At 40.3% G+C, this 6,818-nt stretch overlaps 1 protein-coding gene across 1 annotated transcript in view; it reads right to left on the bottom strand.

Annotated features, from left to right (window-relative positions):
• The window catches only part of hmbsa (hydroxymethylbilane synthase a), a 55,447-nt gene that overhangs the window by 47,028 nt on the left and 1,601 nt on the right, over positions 1–6,818 (bottom strand). The window lies entirely within an intron of this gene.

Here is a 6,818-nt window from a genome sequence, read left to right as displayed (position 1 = left end):
CCTGATGGTCTCTGTGAACTGATCTGAACAGGTTTAGGCTGGTCATCTATGATATGTAGGCTATAGCTGAGGCTTTTACCTTGATCTGCATATCACTAACAAACCACGTAATAAATAACCTAGTCTACTTTACATATTATATCAACTATATATCACTAACAACCCACTACTATACATTATAACCTAGCCTACTTTACATAATATACAATATCTTACTTTTTGAATAGATTAATGATTTCCCCCTCACATCAATCATGTCTCTTTTAGCCCTTCTGTCTATATTCTCAGATATATTTAGAAAATAACAGATTGAAAGACAATAAATAGCCTACTTTTAATGAATACAAATAATTGTGAGACATGGCCTTGTGTTGCTGTATTGTCTATAACTACCTTGACAAACAGTAACTTACTATTATTATTGACAGTTACCATGGAGATGAAATTTGTTGTTGTCACAACAACTACATGTTCATGTGATTGCATTAAATCACCTGACTGGTTAGATATGTCTGTGTCACGCCCTGACCTGAGATATCTCTGTTTTCTTTATTATTTTGGTTAGGTCAGGGTGTGACTAGGGTGGGCATGTTAGTTTTTGTATTGTCTAGGTTTTTTCTATGCCTAGGGTTTTTGTAGATCTAGATGATTTGTATGTCTATGGTGGCCAAATATGGATCCCAATCAGAGGCAGCTGTTTATCGCTGTCTCTGATTGGGGAACAACCAACATGCTGGATCTCTGTTTAGTTCTCACTGTGTTAACCACAACCAACATGTTCAATCTCTGTTTAGTTGTCACTGTGTTAACCACAACCAACATGCTCAATCTCTGTTTAGTTGTCACTGTGTTAACCACAACCAACATGTTGGATCTCTGTTTAGTTGTCACTGAGTTAACCACAACCAACATGTTGGATCTCTGTTTAGTTGTCACTGTGTTAACCACAACCAACATGCTGGATCTCTGTTTAGTTGTCACTGTGTTAACCACAACCAACATGTTGGATCTCTGATTAGTTGTTACTGTGTTAACCACAACCAACATGTTGGATCTCTGTTTTAGTTGTCACTTTTTTAACCACAACCAACATGGGGGACAAAATGGCGCCGTAGAGAGAACACGGTGTTTCAGCGAGCTCTCGTGGCATTCGTAAATTTATATTCTTACATTAATCTCCTAGCTTGAAAAAGTGGTAGAATTGGCAAAATAAGTTACCATATAATGAGTCTTGACGACTATTTCGCAAAAATCTCCGACAACATGCCCAATAGAACTACTAAGAAGTCGACCAAAACCACCACCCCTGTGGATGTGCATGAGGAGCTAGCTAACGTTAGCGAAGCTAACACCATTGCGGATCCAGGCACAATGGACCTGATGATTCAAAAGATGACTGATAACATTACTAAAGTGATCGATGCTAAGATAAGAACGGTCTTGGAAGCAATAGCAGGCCATTCAGCTGAAATACAGAGCGTTGTGAAACGTGTTGTTGAGGCGGAAGGGAGAATTGCTGCAGTGGAAACTTCAACTACATCTATGGACGCTAAGATAAAAGCACTTGAGAAACAGGTGCGCGAAATGGCGGAGCACATTGACGACTTGGATAATCGAGGACGCAGATGCAATATTCGTGTTGTGGGACTCCCGGAAAATTCTGAAGGGACACGTTCAGTAAAATTCTTTGAGGAATGGATCCCTGGCTACCTACAAATGGACACTAAGGCTGGTCGTGTGAAGCTGGACAGAGCTCATCGCTCTCAAGCACCGATACCCGGTCCCAATCAGCGCCCACGGCCGGTGGTTATAAAGTTCCACAACTTCACCGACAAGCAGCGCGTCATGGATGCGGCTAGAAACATCGGCTCTGATGGTAGTCAACATAAAGGTCCAAAGGTCTCATTCTTCAATGATTATTCCACAGCGGTTGTACGAAGACGCAAAGCGTTTGATGAGGCGAAGGCTCGACTCAGGAGAATGAAGCTGGACTACGCACTGTTGTACCCGGCCACATTGAAGATTATGGTCAACGGATCACCTAAAAGCTCTACACACCTGAAGAGGCTGCTGCGTTTATTGACTCTCTCGGGTAAATAACTTTAAGCTGCACCTCAACAGCATTGAATAACTTTGTTTATTTTTGGTTGAATCTGATCATGAAACAGTGGTGTGAGTCCTCACGTACTCCGGCTCAGTAATATTCGTATCTTTATTATTTTTCTTGCTAAAGTAATAGCCGCTATAGCTCAGGCTGAGATATGTGTGAATCCATATTGGTGCCCAGGCTTGGTTTTAGGTGGAAGAGCCTCAATCTTCTTCTATTGATTTTCTTTTCCATATATATAAAGGATGAGGCTACTGAGCGGCAATGCGGACTTAAGAGTCTACATTGGAGAGTTGAAATCCCCTGCATGTTAGCAAGTGGGAAAACCCCCTTTTGGATTTTTACATGTTTAATTTTTCGGTTTAGTATAGTTCGAGTTCAGGGTTCATATTTTTTGTTTATGCTCAGTGAGATAGAGGAGAGTTTAACACATGGAAAAAGGTACCAGCCCACTTTTACAGTAGGATCCATTCTGGATATTGAATGGTCAAGATACAATGGCAGATAACAGACTGCGTGTATGTACGTGGAACATTAGAGGGAGCCATAACCCCATTAAAAGGAAGAAAATACTGTCTTTTTTGAAAAAAGGAAATATTGATATTGCCCTGTTGCAAGAAACTCATTTGGATGATAAGGAGCACCTGAAATTACAACAAGGAGGGTTTGGTCAAGTGTTTTTCTCATCATTTACATCCAGAAGTAGAGGTGTAGCAATTCTGGTGAAAAAGAACTTACCACTTAAGGTCTTGAATTGTGTGAAAGATAAATTTGGTCGCTTTGTTATAATTAATGGTACTTTACAAGGACAGAACATTTCTATAATGAATATTTACTTCCCCCCTGCTCACCCCCCTGATTTCCTCACTAAGGCATTTCTAGACTTTTCAGAATTAAACTCAGACACTGCAGTGGTTGGAGGAGATTTTAACTGCTTGTTGAACCCCCTTATTGATAGGTTTCCCAGTGGTATAGCTTCACTCTCTCCTCAAGCTAAGTCACTTAAAGTTATTTGTGATGATCTGGGGTATGCGGATGTCTGGAGAGCTTTCCATCCCTCCAACAGAGAGTTCACTTTTTTCTCTGCACCTCATGGATGTCAGACTAGAATAGATTATTTTTTTATGCCCAAGATGTCTTTGCAGTCTATTTTATCCGCTAGGATAGGAAGCATAGTCATATCTGATCATGCTGAGGTGATCCTGGACATAAAACTCAACGGGGCATTCAATCGGTCAAGACATTGGAGGTTGAACACAACCATTCTTAAAGACCATACATTCACATCATATTTTACAACAGAGTTTAAAGCATTTTTCTCTATTAACTCTCAATCAACAGATAACCCCTCGCTCCTTTGGGAGACCTGTAAAGCGTATGCCAGGGGTCTGATTATGTCATACACAGCTACTAAGAGACGGAAAAAGCGGGAAAAGCAAAAAATGTTAGAGGGTGAATTAGGAACTAAAGAGAAGGACTACATTAAAACGCCCACTCCTGCCCTATTAAAGGAAATATCAGTCATTAGATCAACGTTAGACTCTCTCCTAACACAGGACGCTGAAAAGAAAATGAGATTTGTCAGGCAAAAGCTATATGAACATGGCGATAAGCCAGGAAAGTACTTGGCATACCTATCTAAAAGAGGGCTGACTCTCAGTCAATTGCTACTATTACTGATTCTGATGGTAATCATTTATATGAAAATAAATTGATAAGTGACTCATTTAAGAAATTTTACACAAACCTTTATGCCTCAGAACTGCCAAAGGATGCACCCAAATTAATGGAGAACTTCTTTTGTAAGATTGAGCTCCCTACTATCTCCGAAGAGCAGAGGTCCCTCCTTAATGCCCCTATTACCAAGGAAGAGATAATGTTCGCAATTAAAAATCTGCAAAATGGTAAGGCCCCAGGACCAGACGGGTTTTGTAGTGAGTTCTATAAAGAGTTCCATGGCCTGATCCTTGAGCCATTGCGTGATATGTTTAACCACTCATTTTCAAATGACCAACTCCCTCAAACGCTGAGAGAAGCCAACATTTCACTTATTCTCAAAAAGGGAAAATGTCCAGAGTCTTGTTCCTCATACAGACCAATTTCCCTTCTGAATGTGGATAGAAAATTGCTTTCTAAAATTCTAGCCACAAGATTAGAGGACTCACTGCCACTAATTGTGAAAGGAGACCAAACTGGCTTCATTAGGGGCCGTAAGTCATGCAACAACGTCAGGCGGCTTCTTAATGTAATTCAAGCCTACCAACAAAGTGCTGTGGATGGTCTTGTGCTCTCCCTAGATGCTGAGAAAGCATTTGATCGCGTGGAGTGGTCTTACCTATTATTTGCTCTAAATAAATTTGGTCTGGGGGACAACTTTATAAAATGGGTGAAAGTTTTATATGATGATCCTCAGGCTGCTGTCCTTACTAATGGGCTACGGTCAAATAGCTTCTCTATACACAGAGGTACCAGACAGGGCTGTCCTTTATCCCCCCTCCTCTTTGCACTCGTTATGGAACCACTAGCCGAGGCCATCAGGGTAACGCCTGCTATACAGGGGCTGCTCATTGGTGATGTTCACCATAAAATAAGCTTGTATGCTGATGATGTCCTGATATTCATCTCTAGTCCCGAGACTTCAATTACATCTCTTATTAATATTATTGAATTATTCAGCGAATTCTCAGGCTACAAGATTAACCTTACTAAGTCAGAGGCTATGCCACTTGGTAGCCTACACTCTGTACCTAACACTTCTCCCCCCTTCCCTTTTAAATGGTCTCCCTCAGGTTTCATGTATCTGGGTATATTTGTAACTCCTAAATTCCAGCTAATGTACAAAGCCAATTTTGTTCCCTTGTTTGATACAATAAGACAGGATCTGGATCGCTGGAACTCTCTCCCGATTTCTTGGTTGGGTAGAATATCCCTCTTGAAAATGAACATTTTACCTAGACTACTTTACCCAATCCAAATGATCCCAGTATTACTCTCCAATAAGGTAATAAAGGATGTAAATGGATGGTTAAGTTCCTTTATATGGAGTAAACGCAAGCCAAGACTTAAGATGGCAATATTTCAGCTGCCAAGTTCTATGGGCGGACTTGGACCTGCCCAATATCAGGTTCTATCAATGGTGTGCCCACCTTTGTTATATTTCTGACTGGATCACAAATGATGACTCCTCTATTTGGTTAGACATTGAGACTTCTCTTTCAAAATACCCCTTGCAGGATCTTTTATTTTTCAGAAGTTTCAAGTCTGTAGAAGACCATTGCAATAATCCCGTTACACTTAACACACTCAAAGTATGGAGGTCAGTTCAACGCTTCCTGGGAAGGTCCAAACTAACCTCTGCTCTTACCCCAATTCTTAACAACCCAGATTTCAGTCCAGGATTGCTGGATGCTGGCTTTAACTTATGGCTTAATAAGGGCATACGCAGGCTAAATGACTTATTTGCTGATAAGATTTTGTTGTCATTTGAGCAGATGGTTGAGAAATATCGACTCCCAAAGCAGGACTTTTCCGCTTCCTACAAGTAAGACATTATATTCTGAAGAGCACCACCTTAATTGGTAACCCTGATGTGTCTGTCATTGAAAGAATGCTTTTTTTCCCACAAATGAAAATGTCTGTAAGTCTGTTTTATGATACTTTAAGGTCCTTTTCTGCTGTCAACACACGGAGGGTGAAACAAGTGTGGGAGAAAGAATTGTCTGTTACTATTGACGAAGAGATGTGGGAGGACATTTGGAGATATGCAAAAACAATATCTATATGTAACCGTACTAGAGCAATCCAATTAAGAATAATACACAGATTGCATATATCCCCAAATCGCAGACATGCTTTTAACCCCACTTCCTCTTCCCCTCAGTGTCTTAAATGCAAAACTGATACAGGCACCCTAACACATTGTTTATGGTCATGTACCAAAATACAAAGATACTGGTCTGGTGTTCTGCAAGAAATTGAAAAGATCCTAGGGTTTGATCTAGAATTGGACCCAGTTTCTTTACTGTTAGGTCTCCCTAGTAGGCATGTTACTTCTGTCGGTAAAAGGAGGCTTTACAACATCCTTACCTTTGCAGCGAGGAAAAACATCCTTTTACAGTGGATTAGTGATAAGGTTCCTTCTATTAAAGATTGGCATAAGATACTATTTGAATGGGTGCCTCTGGAATATCTGACATGTACATTGCATTCTAAAACAGACCAGTTCTACAAAGTATGGGAACCTTATCTAAATTACCTAGAACCTGAGGTATCAGCTATTATCCTGCAAGGATTCTCTTAGAATGGCGGGGATCTATGTATTTCAGAACTACACTGTACGTTCCATGTGTGGAACCTAACCTCTTGGTTTAAACTGAGCTTTTTTGTTTAATTTCTGTTTGTAAGTTTGTTTAAAATGTATGTATTGAGAGACGCAATGATGGTGATGGGGTGAGAGAAGCACAGAGCGGGAAGAGGAAAATGGTGTACGTATGTATGGGTGTGTATATGTGTGTGTGTGCGTGCGTGTATGTATGCGTATGTGTGTGTATATGCATGGGTATATGTATGTGTGTGTGTATGTATGTGTATATATATGCACGTAGATATGTGTAAGTGGGTGCTGTTTTTCTTGTTTTTGTTCTGTGTGCTTTGTCTCTGTTGTATCTCTTAATATGGGAGAAAATTGTGAAATTCCAATAAAAATACTGTT

Source organism: Oncorhynchus tshawytscha, linkage group LG30, assembly GCF_018296145.1.
Source record: "Oncorhynchus tshawytscha isolate Ot180627B linkage group LG30, Otsh_v2.0, whole genome shotgun sequence".
Taxonomy (NCBI): Eukaryota; Metazoa; Chordata; class Actinopteri; order Salmoniformes; family Salmonidae; genus Oncorhynchus; species Oncorhynchus tshawytscha.
This window is presented reverse-complemented; position numbering and strand designations above follow the sequence as displayed.